This window comes from Grammomys surdaster, unplaced genomic scaffold, assembly GCF_004785775.1.
Source record: "Grammomys surdaster isolate TR1022 unplaced genomic scaffold, NIH_TR_1.0 126187, whole genome shotgun sequence".
Taxonomy (NCBI): Eukaryota; Metazoa; Chordata; class Mammalia; order Rodentia; family Muridae; genus Grammomys; species Grammomys surdaster.
Genome location: NW_021620993.1, coordinates 8,517,396 through 8,533,959, shown reverse-complemented (window position 1 = coordinate 8,533,959; position 16,564 = coordinate 8,517,396). Strand labels below are relative to the sequence as shown.

Below are 16,564 nucleotides of genomic sequence, written 5' to 3'. Positions count from 1 at the left end.
AACGCGCCAGGCCCCGCCCTCGCCATCCCGTGACGGCCAGCCCACTCCCTCCACCCTACCGCGGACAGCGCGCTGGAGCGTGCGCGCGCGCCCCCGCTCTCAGCTCCGATCGGTCTCGGGAGCGCGCTCTGTGTGGCCGCTGCCGCCATGTTGTTGTGGTTGTGAGAAGGCGGCGGCGGCGGCGGTGGCGGCGGCGGCGGCGGAGCAGTCAGCGGAGACGCTCCTGCGGCCCAGGCGCTGGCCCCCGCCGACCCTGGCTGGCAGCCTCCTGGGGTGGCGGAGGAGGCCGTGCGGTGGCGGGCCTCGCCATGTCCTGCCGCCTGGTAAGAAGCCCACCCTCCGACTCCGGTAGTTAGGAGGTGCTGGAGGAGGGGCGGGCCTGGGCCGGGTGCGGCGGCTGTCACCGGCCGGGGAGGCGGCGGCGGGCCGAGGGCTGGGGTGGCCGCGGCCTCCCGGAGCAAGCTCTCAGAATGGAGCACTGAGGTCTGGCTGGGCGAGTCGGGGGAGGCGGGGTCGCCGAGCTCGGCGGCCATCCTGAACCTGGAGTGTTGGGAGCTACCGCTGGGGCGCCCTGGAAAACGCTCCCGGGCCTCCGGGAGGTGAGCGTGTGGCCTGAGGCCCTGGCCGAGAGTGTGGGAGTCCTTAGTGGCGAGAGGCCGGAGGTCGTGCTGTTGGAAACCACTGGCGAGTTGTGCGGGCCTCAGCCTAACTGCAGCAGGGCATCCTCCTGACCTGGTAGTATTTGAAGAGGAACGAAGGTCCAGGGGTGGTTGAAGGAGCTCAGGGAACACTGCTCAAGTAGCTCTGCAAAAGATTAGTTTTATTTCTTGGGTTGAAATTGTACTGGATGTATTGCATTTCATGACCCAAGGTGATGTTGGGGCCGGAAAACTTATTTAAAAAATTTGAAGTAGAGTTTGCACACTCTATTAGCCACCTGGAGTTTGATCATCTCACTTGTGAGTTTTTTTACACAGGTTCCTGGTAGATATTAATGTTCAGTCATCGTCAGAATGAAGTTTACTTTTTTACTCTTCTTACTATCTTGACATCCACTTGACTTTTTGACATTTAGGATTTTTTTTTTGTATTAAAAGTGCATATGCTCTTGTTGTGGAGGGTCAGCTTCGTTGCTCATATGAACAGTAGCTGTCAGAAGTTATGATTGAATGGTAGATGGTTCTTTATCAAAATGATTTTGTTTGTGGGGACGTGAAGGAGTCCTTTGAGATTCTGCAGTGTTTCTGTGTTTTTACTTGGAAACCAAATAACATGTGTTGGTGGCCAGTGAAAGACTCTTTTCCATGACTTGAGTAAGTAGAAGAGTAGAGAATGACACTGTTTTGGGTAAACGCTATGCAATATGTTATTAAACTAAATTTGGAAGCTTCTAGAAGGTTAGAGTGATTGCCTATGAAGACATATTTTACCCCTACCATTTTTACTTTTTAAGGTAACTGAGCAGCATAATGAATTTGCTCACAAGGCATTAGAACACATTTTACCAAGTTAAATGTTGTTTAACTGAAGGTATGTCCAGAGATACACTAAAGAACTAGAGGAAAATAAAGGAAGCAAGGCAAGAAGTCTGCTTCTGATCCACAGAAGGGTCCTAAGGTGCTTTCTAACATGCCAACATTGTAGTTCGTTCTAAACCATCTGACTCAGGTTTCTAGTGAAGTAGAGGGTAGCAGGGTGTGTTACAGTCATTTGAGACCAGGCTTGTGAACCTGGAAGGTGTACTGTAGGTTGTGAAAAGTTCTTGAAGTTTGCTCCAGGCTGTGAGGTCTGGTAAAGTCAGTTTAAAAATCCTCTTAGCAGCCCTAGTTTATACTTTCTGTGGTAAAGTGGAATTCTGAGTTATCAAGAGCTAGATTCATATTCAAAAGTGTGTTGAGGATTGTTACAGTTTTGGAAGAAGTGGAAGAAAGTGTTTACAGTTGCATAGGGTTGTATTCTGACATATCATAGAGAGGCTCACCTAGTTGTTCACTAAGACCAGAAACCTTGTCTTGTTTTGTTTCCCAATGTTCCCCACTGCTTATCATAGTTCTCAGCAGAATTTTCTTTTCAGATTTTTTTAAAGCAAATGACTAGTATTAACATGAGAAACAGCAGCATTAGTTATTAAGAATTACTTGATGTCTTACATTGAAGAGGGCGTCTTCAGTCTTTAAAACTTTGACTTTTCTCTAAGAGAGTCTGTTTTCTATAGATTGCGAACTCTCTTTTTAAGTCTTAGTGTATTTAAAACTTTAGGTGTTCACACAGTTTAGAGGTGGAATAGACTGATGGGGCAGCCTGTGCTGGTGGGCAGATCTGCATCATTTGTGGCATTAGTAACGGCTGTTGGGATATTACTTCTCTGGACTTGAGTTTCCTTATCTACATAATTTAGAGCTCATACTGAGGCCAAGTTTTTACACATTTTAAATATATATTTTTTTAAAATAAAGGAAGGTGTGTTTGAGATGACTGTGGGCCAGCCACATAAGCATGTACCAAAGCACCTTAGCCAGAGCTTTATATTAAGACCCTATCTTAAGAAATGGAAACAGAAGCAGGAAAGATGGCTTACTGGGTAAAGACACATATTGCAGGGCCTGACAACCTGAGTTTGATCCCCTGGACCCATGTGGTGGAAGGAGAGAACAAAATTCTAAGTGTCTGACCTCCACTGGCACACACATGCGCACACACCCACACACACAGAAAACTAAAAAAGAAATAAAACTCTTATAAATTTGTCCTAAGATTCCAGAAACAGTATTCTGTCTTGAATTTTGCTTTTAGCTTATGGATTTTATACATTTCCTGAAAGTGCTCAGGAAATCAAGTGCATGTTGCAAGTTTGCAGAAACAGCATGCTTATGCTGTTGTAATTCTCTTTATGTTGAAATCAAGTCAAGTTTCACAGAGGGCACTTCATAATCTGGTATGAAGACACAATTCTAAGAATGTTTTGGGAGAAATTTGTGGACGCTTTATGTCTAGTTGTTTCTTACAGATTACCCAGTTATGTATTTTAAATGGTGAATTTGTTTTTACGTTTTAGAAATTCTGAGTATGAGTGTGGGTGCACGCATTCAATGGTGTACATGTGTAGGTCAGAGGACAGCTTGTAGGAGTTGATTCTCTCCATTCATCATGTGTGTCCTGGGGGTGAAACTCAGGTTGCAGGTTTGGCTGTCAGTGCCTCCATCTCCTAAGCTAGCTCCCTAGACCATTGATGGTGAATTTCTACGTAATTTCATAATCAGTGAAACCGATTTAAAATTAAGTATGAGATCACATCCATATTGGATTGAACTAGGGTTCCCAGTAATTCAAGACTACTACTACATGTCATTGCTATTTTTAATCTTAATTTTGTGATCTTGATACTGGTGTGCTTTCATTTTCATTTTTGTACTGTATGAAGAAACTAAAAGCCTTTTAAAGTTGATATTTGTATCCTACACTAAAAGTGAAAATTGTTTTCATGTGATAGTGGATAGCTCTGAGACTCGAGTCTACCTAGTGCTACTTCTTAGCCCTTTTGTTTCTGGCAAGCCGTATAACATTCCCTCATTATTAAAAAGAAGAACAATGTCTACTTATTTCATAGGTTGTGAGGGAAGAGCAGCAAGTGGAATAGCACATGAAAAACGAACTAAAAAAATGTACTGATAGAATCCTATTGCAATAGAGTTCTTTTTAAAAAAGTTATTTCATGAAAGAGTTGGATTGTCTAGCCAGGCAGTGGTGGCTCATGCCTTTAATCCGAACACTCAGGAGGCAGAGGCAGAGGCGCAGAGGCGCAGAGGGGGGCAGAGGAGGACAGAGAGGGACAGAGGCAGGTGCATCTCTGAGTTTGAGGACAACCTGGTCTACACAGTGAGTTCTAGGTCAGCTAGGACTACAACGGAGAAACCCTGTTTCACCCTCAACCCCCCCCACCCCCAATAAACACAGTTGGCTAGTGAGCAGAGGTAAACCAGGAACATGTTGTTAAATGCAGAATTTCCTGATGCCACTGAGAAGGCAACTGAAGTAGAGAAACCCTTCAGCACTTGTATCTGTTACAGAAATAGTCATGGGGTTGCAGGGGCTCCAGGAGAGTGGATCTTATCTTGCAGAGTGAGTCCTGGTTGGGAACTGGAACTGAAGTAAAGCCCACCAATTCGAATGCCCGTAAGGATCAAGCAGAATACACTTAACTGCATTTGATCTCTTTTCTTATTTTGGAGCTGCAGTGGAAGGTGGTTGGAGCAAAGAACTTAGCATATTTTGTGTAAAAGATCTAGAAGTGTGCTTTTATTTCTTTTTAAATTTTTTTAAATTTTATTTTATGTGTATGTGTGTATACTGTGTGTGTGCAGAAGCCTGCAGAGGTCAGAGAGATGTCAGATACCCTGGAGCTGGAGTTGCAGATGATTATGAAGCCTCCATGTGGTTTCTGGGAACCAAACCCAGGACCTCTGCAATTTCTCCAGTCCCAGAACTGTGTTTTCTAAATGGCAAGTGGCATATTGCGGGGTAATGAAGTCAGTGTTGTTACTGAAAAAAGCATTAAACAGGATATATTAGTACATTGCTAATGGTAAGACTATTGATTTGGGAATTCTTTTTTTTTTTTTTTTTGTTTTTTTTTGTTTTTCGAGACAGGGTTTCTCTGTATAGCCCTGGCTGTCCTGGAACTCACTCTGTAGACCAGGCTGGTCTCGAACTCAGAAATCCGCCTGCCTCTGCCTCCCGAGTGCTGGGATTAAAGGCGTGCGCCACCACCGCCCGGCTTTTTTTGTTGTTTTTTTTTTTTTTTTTGGGAATTCTTTATTATTATTTAAGTTTGTACTAGGCGTGGCACACACCTTTAATCCTAGCATTCTGGAAGCAGAAGCATGAGGATTTCTGAGTTTGAGGGCAGCCTGGTCTACATCGTGAGCTCCAGGCCAGCTCTAGGGCTGCATCGATATGTGCAGGTATATGTGTGTATGTATGTGCATTTGAGCATAGGCTAGAAGTTAACCTTTGGTGCCAGTGTTTGAGGACTGTTCATTTTGTATTTTGAGACAAAGACTCTCATTGGGACCAGTGCTCTGTAGTTGGATTTGTCTAAGCTGACCAGCAGCTGGCCTTTCAACTCCAAAGATCTACCTGTTTATGCCTCTTCTCCAATGTTGGGATTACTATCACTAGCCACCAATACACAAAGTTTTAGGTGTTATTTGAGGATTGAACTCAGGTTCTCATGACTGTAACAAGCACTTTATCTATTGACCTATCTTCCTTGTAGCTTTTTTTAGATTTAAATTTTTTTATACTATATTTTTATTCTGTGTGTTCATGTATAGGTGTGGGTGTGTAGATGGGCATGTGGAGGTCAGGGGACTACTTGTTGAAGTCAGTTCTCTCTACCTTGTTGGTCCCAAGTATTCAACTAAGGTTGTCACTCTTAGCGGTAGGCTTCTTCAGCTGCTGAACCATCTTGCTGGCTTAAAAATGTCTTTTTTTCTATATAAATAATTTATATAAATATAAATAAATATAAATATAAATTATTTATATAAATAATGTATAAAAATAGTTTCATTCATGTATAACATTGTACTTTGCATGTAAATTCATTTGCCCATTGCCCATTGGCCTTTACTCCCCACTTCTATGGTGGCCTTTCCCCACCTCTTCTGATTTCATATTGTTCATATATATATATATATATATATGCATGCATATATATGTGTGATAACATGTATAATGTTAAATTTAGATTCCACATAGGATAGAAGATATTATTTACCTTTTCCCCTTTCCCCTCTCTTTCTTTCTTCCCTGAGTCCTCACATCCCCTCTCCTCATATAGTTTGCTTTTAAAGTATCTGATTCAGAATGTTATAGTACATGTTCATTGTAAAACTCCCACAAGATATGCTGGGTGTGGCGGTGCACATGTGAGATCTCAGCACTTTGGAGGTGGATGCAAGCAGATCAGTTAAGGCTAACTTTATCTACATAGTGAATTTAGAGCCTGCTTGGGCTACAGGAGATTCTGTCAGAAAAAGCCAATGAACAAAACACATTCCCAAGCCCAAGCAACCAACCCAATATCAAACTAGTTGAGTCATCCCAGGAGAATCCATAAAAGTAGAGGTATTCTATCCTACTTGACTTTAACAGCTATTAACTCTTTCATTATCTGTTATCAACTGGAATACTTACAAGAAAAGCTTCCTATGTGAAATTTATATTCTCATGATGAAGAATAGTTTGTAATCATATTCTGTAATCATATTTTACAATATTTTTTTGTTAATTTATGTTACCTTAATTTTTTTTAAAACAGTGCTGTGATGAACTTGTGTGGACATTTCCTGCAGTTAAATACTGTTTCCTTAATCTTGTAAGTTTGCTTCTCAGGTCAAAGGGTATGGTTTTTTTTGTTTTGTTTTGTTTTTGCTTTTCTGTCTATTGAATCTTGAACAATGCTCCATCCCTTGAAATAGAGGTGTTTTAAAATTTGAATATATTCAAGGTATCATATTGATAGGATAGATGTTTTAATTTTCCATCAACATGTTAGAACCTATTTCCATGCATTCATATTAACAGTTTACCAATTATAGCTTGTAATTCTGATATTAAAGTGTGTTAGTTTTTCCATTCTCTTTTCAACCCAAGACTTAACCTCTGTAGTTTAATTCTGTGGAGGGCTAAAAAATGAGTTAAATAATAAAGCAGTACTTTAAGCCTCTGGTGCTTCTTAGGCTTTTTGGTTGCTTGCATCATCAGTATAAAAGTTTGAGCACTAATCTTTAATATCTTGGTGTTTAATTTACAAAGTATGTGTTTGTGTTTTATGAGATAGAAGACATAAAACGAACACAGATGAGAGTTACAAATGAAGCTCAACTCCTTTTTTCTTTCACTTAGTGGGACATCTCTTGAGGTATATTGTGTTCTGCTCTAGCTGTCAATGCTTAAAATTTCTAAGGTGGAAAATTGGTTTTTTTTCTTTTTTCGAGACTGGGTTTCACCATGTGACTGGCTAGGCTAAAAGAATGGCTATGTAGATTAGTCTGGACTGAAACTCACAGAGATCTACCTGCCTCTGCCTCTTATTGGGCATTTCTCCAGTTATGCAAATGATTCTGTTTAGTTTGATTATGATAATTTTTTTAAAGCACCCCATGCTCTTGAGAGTCATATTTGTAATAAGGATAATGTACACCTGAATCTTCAACTTAGTAATAAGGATAATGTACACCTAAATCATCAACTTAATACTTTCTGTGATTGCTGACTAATTGAATTAGAAAAAGACAAAAAGATGGGAACAGTATAAACAATCTACTTCTCTTAGGAAGAATTGAGTAGTATACGGTTTGTGAAAGCACTTCTCCATAAAACATCCTTGTTCTTTTGAGTTTAGTTTTTGGAGACTGAGTAAAGAAGTGTAATTGCTGCTTGCTATCTTTTGCTTGCAAAGTACCACAGTGACCTGTTGTTTTAACTCTCCATTTGGAAGGGTCTGGTCTATACCATTTTAAAAATGCTTGATTGGGTTGTAGTGGTGATGACTGCTCCTCATCCTTGTTTTTGGCCTGAGAATTGAACCCAAGGCCTTATTCACTCTACCACTGAGGTGTAGCCCCAGCCTACTTCGTGCTTTTTATTTTGAGACAGAATCTCACAAAGTTTCTCAGACTGACTTCAGTCTCACTTGGTAACCCAAGCTGGCCTTCAACTTGAGATTCTCCTGCTTATACCCCTTAAATACTAGGATTAGAAGCATATGCCTCCATTCCTGTTGATAACTTAAAATTCAGAAGTTGTTTTTGACTTGCTGTCCCTTCACCCATAAGTTATGAAGCTAGAAAACATTTTCTTGAGTTAGAAAGAAATAAAGTCTCCCCCCCCTTCTCCATCTTAGGGAACTTACTTCTTGTTTTATATGGTCATTGTCAAAGAAAGATAATTAAAATCTTAGAGATTGTGAAGAGAGATTTTAGTTAAGCAGCTTGAGTGGTTTTCTTTTTATCAACTAAAAGGAATGAGATACTTAATGTTGAAGGTGGTTGCTTTGTAAGGTGCCTTGGACACATACCAGGTATCTTTTTTTAACTTGTGCAGTTTGATATAGAAGGTTCTTTCTGTTGAGCAGTAATGGCACACACCGTTAATCCCAGTACTCAGGAGGCAGAGACACGCCTGAGTTCTCTGAGTTCCAGGCCAGCCAAGGCTACACAGAGAACCTCTTGCACCCCCCTCCCCTAAAAAAAAGGGTTCTTTCTCAGGCATCTTATGTCCCATAAGGATTTGAGAGCACTGTTACTGGAGATGTTGTCACTTAGAGGATTTGACATCAGGCTTAGATATAGACTGAAAACTCTGCAGTAAGGTAAGGCAGCTTTGTGTACCAGCACTCCCTACACTGTTTGTATAAATTTAAGCATTCATAGACTGATTAAATTCTCAACTTTTTTTGAGACAGCCTCTCATGGAACTTAGGCTAGCCTTGAGTATGTGGAGCCAAGGCTAGACTTGAACAGCCTGATCTACCTTAGCCTCCTAGGTATTGGAACTACAGCCATATGTCATCATGCCTGACCAACACAGACTTACTCATATGTACATAAAATAAATTGTTCTTTTAAAAACATCATTTACGATTTTATTTATTATTATCATATATTTCTGTATATCATGGTGTACATGTGGAGGTCAGGATTTGGGAGTGGAATCCTGGGTTTCTGGGATCAAGTTCAGGTAGCTAGGATTGCATGGGAAGCACTTTTAACTGCTGAACTATTTTTGCTAGTCCAGATTATTGTTTTATGGAATGTGTAGAGAAGATACTTTTTAGGGTTAGTAATTGTAGATCAGGTAATTTCAGGTATCCCTTTACCTCTCAAAGTATTTTCAAGGGTTGAAAAACAATTAATCTCTTAAAAGTCCTTTTACTAAGTATACAAGCAACATGCTTTGCCCTGTATAATGTTCTTAAACTACTGTTCATAGTTTGTTGTGGTAGTGAAGGAAACGGAGTAGGTTGATTCTCTTCACCTGTCTTCATTTTCTTCACTTCTTTAAATATATATTCATAAAACACTCAAGAAAATGAATCTTTCAGAGAAAGTCTTTCCCTTGCTCTGTGGTACTTAAAATCTGGTTTGGTAATTTAATTAATATGCTTATACACAGAAGGCAGACACCTTGCAGAACATGGGTAGAAATGGTAGTAGTGCTGGGTGGTGGCGGCGCACGCCTTTAATCCCAGCACTTGGGAGGCAGAGGCAGGCGGATTTCTGAGTTCGAGGCCAGCCTGGTCTACCAAGTGAGTTTCAGGACAGCTAGGGCTACACAGAGAAACCCTGTCTCGAAAAAAACCAAACCAAAACAAAACAACAACAAAAAATGTTAGTAGTGATTAATATCTATGTGGTGAGATAATACGACTTTTTTCTTTATGTTCTTTTATAATTGGCTAGTTTTCTCTAATGAGAATGTTTCCTTATAGTTAGGAAAAAGAACAGGTTTCAAAAAGCAATTTAAAAACTAGTTGTAGTTTTGCCAGCACAGAATAGAGGATAGTGGAGTTAAAGATAAACTTCTAAAGTATAGTCCACAAATTGTTAGACTCCAATCATTAAAATCAAGAAAATTGGAAAATTTCTTCTTTTGTCTATACTGAGTCCTTTTAGGCTTTTGAAATGAAGACAGTGTCAAGGAGGAGGTGATGGATGGTAATGTGCCTAGAGCTCTGGAAAGATTGGAAACAGTGATCCTCTGCTATAGAAATAGGATCTTGAATAAGGCTGGGCACAGTGATAATTCAGTGGAAAATAGCTAGCTAGTTAGCTCCCTATAGGAAGTATACATCTGTTGATCAGTTGAATGGTAGGTAAGAGACAGCAATTTGAAATTGATTGAGTTTTAGCCTGCAAGAATTAATTGAAATGTGCTAATCAGAAGGGGAAGGGAGTTTTGGTAAAGGACTGAGCTGAAATCCTTTATGTATTTAACACTGAGGCTGGGATATATTCAAGAAAAAAATTGCCTACAGGAGCTTGGTTACAGAGAACTTGAACTGGGAAGAAAAGTAGTATAGTATGAATGAGATCTTGAATTTAAAAGAACATATTTAGGGGACTAGAGAAAATGGAGCTAATACTTAATGCTATAAACCATAAAATTATTTTGTTGCTCTTTAAAACTGTAATTTTGCTAATGTCATGACTCAAAATGTAAACATTTGATATGCGACCCCTTGATCTGGACCCACAGGTTGAGAACCACCTTTGTAGAGCCTGTGAGATGGCTCAGCAGATAAAAGGGCTTGTTGCTATTCAAGTCTGACGACTTGAGTTTGATCCTTGGAACCCAGAATGGAAACAAAGCTGACTCCTAAAAATTTTCCTTTGACCTTCACATGTACTCTGTGGCATGTATGGATCTGCATTCACACATGCCATACACATACAATATTAAATAAAGTAAAATAAGTTGGGGTTGGTGAGATGGCTCAGTGGGTGGACACTTCCCACCAAGACTGACAACCAGTGTTTAGTCTCTGCTGCTCCCGTTATGGAAGGAGAGAACTGATCTTGCATGTTGTCCTCCAGCTTCCTCTCTCGGACATGTGTGTGTGTGTAAAAGATTTTTCATTTTATTTATTTTAACATGAGTGAGTGTGTGCTCTGTATGTATGTCCATGTACTACATGTGTACTTGGTGCCTTTAGAGATCAGGAGAGGGTACTGGATTCTCTACAGTTGGAGTTACAGACTCGTGTGAAACTGCCATGTAAGTGCTCAGAACAAGTCATCTGGAAGAGCAGCAAGGGCTCTTAACTGCTGGGCCATCTCTCAGCCTCTTGAAGGATTTTACAAACATTCTTTAGATTTCTAGGCAAAGTATATAATGGAAAAAAGTTTTTTGTCCCCCCCCCCCCCCCCCCAGTATCTTGTTCTGTTATTGGAAATAATTAAGATTCTATCACATCTATGATTTAAAATTATTCTTTACTAAGGTATACTTTACATATAGCAGTGTTGAGTTTTAGACACATAATTGTGTAAAAACTATTATGATCAAGGAAGAATAGTTTGTTTGATAATCTCACTTTTCTTCCAGTCCTTTGTGCAGTTAGTCTGGTCTCTGGCTATTTGTTTTCTCCTTATGGCTTTGTCTATTTTAGAATTCTATGTATGGATCACACAGCATGCAGCCTTTTAAATTATGAGATGATGTCTCACTATATGTAATTCTGGCTGTCCTGAAACTTCCTATGTATACTAGGCTGGCCTTGAACTTATAATAATTATGCCTTTCAAGGACAGAGGTTATAGACTGGCATATTGTACTTGATACAGTGTAATTTGATATTCATCCTGTTTTGGTTATCAGTAATCAGTTTTTATTTCAGAATAGTATTTTGTTGTATGAATATGCCATAGTTCATATCCCTTAGCTTATTTGTATTGTTTTCAGGTTTTCGATAATTATAGACAAAGGTACTAGAAAGCTTCTTATGTATACACATGTATATATGCCCATGTATTTATTGTTTTATGATGGAAAAAGTAAAGTGCCTTCGGCTGAAGAGATGGCTCAGTTGGAAGAGTGCTTGATAGAATGTATACAAGCCTGAAGATAGGAGTTTGTACCATATCATCCACATAAAAACCAGGTGTGGTGTGTGTCTATAATCACAGTGCTGGTTAGGCAAGAGACTTCACTGTCCCAGTGGAATCATGGGTTCTGGGTTCAGTGAGAGAGCTTGTCTCAGAAAATAAAGTGGAGAGTAATTGAGGAAGACACTTTATTGATATCTGACCTCTACAGGTGTGTACACTCAAATACAGTATCTAGCTGATCCAGCTTTTTGTTTATTTTAAAGTTTTATTTATTTTATTTATATGAGTACATTTGTAGCTGTCTTCAGAAGAGGGCATCGGATTAGTGATTGTGAGCCACCATATGGTTTCTGGGAATTGATTCCAAGTCCTCTAAAAGAGTAGTCAGTGCTCTTAACCACTGAGCCATCACTCCAGCCTCTGTTTTTTTAAGACAGAGTTTCTCTGTGTAGCCTTGGGTGTCCTGGAATTCACTCTGTAGATCAGGCTGGCCTTGCACTCAAGAGACTCATCTGTCTCTGCATCCTGTCCTAAGAGCTGGGATTAAAGCTATTTACCACCACTGCCTGGCTCTGATCCAACGTTTTGATATTGTGAACGTGACATTGACTATAAGTGTATTGGGGCATACTCATAACTGTTCTCGGGCACGTGTGAACCTCAGGTTGGACATGCCTGGTCCTTCTGTAACTTTACTACAGAATCTGAAAAGGCTGGTAATTTTCGTAGAATATTGTCGGTTGTTTAGCAGACTTTACTCTTAGAAAAACCCACTTAAAGAATAAATGAGAATAACCTGTTTATGTGAGTATTCTTGAACCGTTAACTGTAAAGCAAAATTTTTCTTTTATTTAAGAAGTTTACTGGACTGGTGAGATGGCTGGTGAGCGGTCAAGAGCACAGGCTGCTCTTCCCAAGGTCATGAATTCAATTCCCAGCAACCACATGGTGGCTCACAACCATCTATAGGGGGATATGATGCCCTCTTCAGGCAGGCTGATGTATATGCAGCAGAGCACTCATACATTAAATAAATAAAGTTTAAAAACAAAAACAAAACCTCAAAAAAGTTTATTGAGGTTGGAGAGCTCTTCCAAAGGACTCAGGTTTGATTTTCAGCACCCATATGGTGGCTGGCACTCAATCATCTGTAGCTTGTTTGAGGAGAGTCCCTCTTCTGGACTCCAAAAGCATCAAACACATTTGGTACACAGAAATATACACAGCCAAATACACATAAAATACTACTAAATTTTTTTTAATTAACTATAGTTTTATTGTGTTGTTTGTTTGTGTTCCTTTACATGACCCTGGAGGTCAGGGGACAACTTGTGGGAGTAAGCTAAGTTTTACCCAGTGGATCCTAGGGATAGAACTCAGGTCACCTTTTTTGGTAGCAGGCACCTTTATGCACTGAGCCAGCTTGTCAGCCTCAGAATATTTTAAGATTAAAGAAGTTAATGCATATATACTTCTTAATGGATACATAGACTACCTTAGTGTTAAAGTCGTATTTTGTTTTTTAGTGGCTCTTAAATTGTCAATAGGATGAATTGTAGTAGGATGGTTATCAAAGTCTGTCAGTAAAAATTTCCTGTGATTTTTAGGGCAACTTCCTTAACTTCTCTGTTTTCTCTTTTTCTTTTTCTTCTTCCTTTTCTTTTTCTTTTTGGGTTTTTCGAGACAGGGTTTCTCTGTACAGCCCTGGCTGTCCTGGAACTCACTCTGTAGTCCAGAACTTAGAAACCTCTGTAGGCCTTGAACTTAGAAATCTGGCTGCCTCTGCCTCCCAAGTGCTGGGATTAAAGGTGTGCGCCACCACTCTCTGTTTTCTTTTTAGAAATGGGAATAACAACACTCCTGTGAGTTTAGCAAGTGTTTATTGCAGTAACTAGCCAGTGTAAGGGCTGGTTTATTCCAGGAGAATAAGTATCAGGGGAAGATTTAGGCAGGAGGATATATCAATATATCCATTTTCTTAGACTTTCAGCTGTGTCAGTATTTCAATTTAAATAATAAAGCCAAGATATTCCCTAAGAAGTAGATTTAAACAGCTTACTTAAGTTTAAACAGCTTACTTTAAGTTAGAATACTTAATATTATCTTAAACTACTTTATGCAGAAAAAAAAAAAACCAAAGGGTGGAGGCACAGTATATAACTGTGTTGAGGATTGAACTCAGGATCTTGAGCATGCTAAGCCAGTGTTATATTTGTATGTTAGAGGGTTGTATGGTTTGTGATTTGGTGCTTGCCCTCCACACCCCCTTAGGGTTTTTTTTTTTGCATAAAGTGGTTTAAGATAATAGTCTTTTAAGTATTCTAGTTTAAATATAAGCTGTTAAAATCTACTTCTTAGGGAATATCTTGGCTTTATTATTTAAATTGAATTACATAATAGAGCCTAATTACATAATATATCCTAAAATGTCTAGAATTTATTTTTATTTTATATGTTCAGCTTACTCATCTTGAATATTAAATCATCTTTTACATGTTTTTAGTGAAGGCTTTATTTGCTAAAGCTGCATAAGCTTTTATATATATAACTTGGTTTTTGCTTTTTTGAGATGGGATTTTTCTATGTAGTCCTTGCTATCCTAGAACTATCTATGTAGAGTAGGATGGCTTTGAACTCACAGACTGACATACCTGCTTCTGTTGTCTGAGTGCTGGAATGAAAATATGTGCCACCATGCAAGACCATAGCCTTGTTTTTCTTTTTTTTTTTTTTAAGATTTATTTATTTTTATTTATGAGTACACTGTAGCTGTCTTCAGACACACCAGAAGAGGGCATCCAATCTCATTACGGATGGTTGTGAGCCACCATGTGGTTGCTGGGATTTGAACTCAGGACCTCTGGAAGAGCAGTCAGTGCTCTTAACCGCTGAGCCATCTCTCCAGCCCAGCCTTGTTTTTCAAGACAGGATTTCTTGTGGAGCCCTGGCTGTCCTGGAATTCTTAGACCAAGCTGGCCTTGTACTCAAAGATCCACTCCCCTCTGCCTCCAGAGTGCTGGGATTAAAGGCATGTGCCACCACTGCCTGGCAAGACCATGGTCTTTTTCTTTTTTTTTTCTTTGGTTTTTCGAGGCAGGGTTTCTCTGTGTAGCTCTGGCTGTCCTGGAACTCACTCTGTAGTCCAGGCTGGCCTCAAACTCAGAAATCCACCTGCCTCTGCCTCCCAAGTGCTGGGATTAAAGGCGTTCGCCACTACCTTCCGGCCTTTTTTTCTTTTTTTTTTGAGACAGAGTTTCTCTGTGTAGCCCTGGCTGTCCTGGAGCTCACATCATAGACCAGGCTGGCCTCAAGCTCAGAGATCAAGGGGTGCACCACTGTGCCTGGCTCAGTTTTTTTTGTTTTAATTTCCCTAAGAATTACTTTTCTGTCTGTCTGTCTGTCTGTCTGTCTGTCTCTCTTTCTCTCTAAAACAATTAATAGCATTCTCTTATAAGGTATGGGGACTAGATTTTTCTCCACTTAAGTGATATTCTTGCCTGATATGAAAAAGTTAATATGACTTTTCTGTCTTTAGAGTTATACAAATTTAAATGTGCTTACTTGTATAAAATCTACTCAAAATCAGGAAATTTTACCGGACAGTTTTGGACACATACAAGGCAGTCTTGTAAAATCCTCCTGCATACTGTATTATTTATTTATTTCCTTTAACTCAAACTTTCTATTTGTGTATGTGGGGAGGTTGTATGTTATTCAAACATTTGAGTGGCTTGTTTTGATATGTATCTGCATCTGTTGCTTGATAAGTCTTTAGGGAGCCTTGAAATGTGTTGTTTTACTCACTGTTCCTACTTTTCAAAAATATGTTTTCATGCTAGATCCAGTAGAAAGCATGTTGGCAGTAGTCCAGAAGCTGACTCACTAAGGAGCAATGGTAGACACTGAAGGGAATGACCTATTCCAGGATTCTATTTCAAAGCTTAATGCTGTGATTATATCAGTAAAAGGCAGCCAAGAAATCAAGATGAGATCTTATTTGTACCTTCTGGGAGTAATGCTACACATAGGAAGGACTTTTCCCAGTGGGCACTACTGTCCCATTATATATAGATTTAAATTTTTTTTGCTAGCAGTCCTACATAGTTTTAGGGTGAGCAATAAATTGAGGATTCATAATGGTGGTGCCATTGTGGGACTGAAGTACATTTTCCCTTTTCTGGGCTTGGACGAGAATAGCCTTATGGTGACTAAGGGTTAACTCAGGAAGCTCAATGCAGATCAGTTTTCTAGAGCTAAAGGAATATACTTAGCTCAGAAGTTAAGCACACGTATCATGTTCATGCCAGACACTGTAGCCTCTGTTTCCTAATTAAACAGACTGGAAGAAACCAAAGCAAGACTAGGTCCTTTGCTTATTCCTATTGTACATTTTAGGAGTTAAATGGTTAGAAAATGAGTTTGCTTTAATACTGTGAAATAGATACTACTAAATATGATGGTTTGTGGATTGGAGAGATTACAGTTCCATCTTTAAATTTGCTTTTGTAGCCATAATTGGTTTTTGGTGGCCAACTACACTTTTATAATTACTAAGAAAGTTTGTTTTTACTGCCAGTTGGGATGGAAAGAGTGCAGGAGCATGCAATTTTTCTGTTTAAAGGTGTCTTAGAGATGAGAAAACACCCAAATTACCTCAAAATATTTTTTTCAGAGCCTGTGTATAGATTGACCCATTTTGATTGTGGTAGGATTTTCCACTTCTCAGTAAAATATGTTTATCCTAAAAAAAATGTTAAGCATGATAGTATTTTGCTATAAATAAGATGTTTGTTTGGCTGTTTGATATATTTCAAGTATACTGTTTAGGAATTAAAAAGTTAGTTTTCAACTGTTTTCTTCAGAGTATGCTTCTTAAAAGTTAAAATTACTTTGCTTTATTTAAGGAATATGTTACATCCATCCAACCATCTATCCATCTTTCTTTGCCG

At 39.4% G+C, this 16,564-nt stretch overlaps 1 protein-coding gene across 2 annotated transcripts in view; it reads left to right on the top strand.

Moving 5' to 3' along the window:
* The first annotated feature begins 260 nt into the window (after nucleotides 1-260).
* Nucleotides 261-16,564, top strand: part of Mtmr3 (myotubularin related protein 3) — a 103,547-nt gene continuing 87,243 nt past the window's right edge. For both annotated transcript variants that reach the window (XM_028758110.1, XM_028758109.1), the window contains exon 1: nucleotides 261-323. The gene's annotated coding sequence lies outside the window, so the exon portion shown is untranslated. The remainder of the gene's footprint in view (nucleotides 324-16,564) is intronic.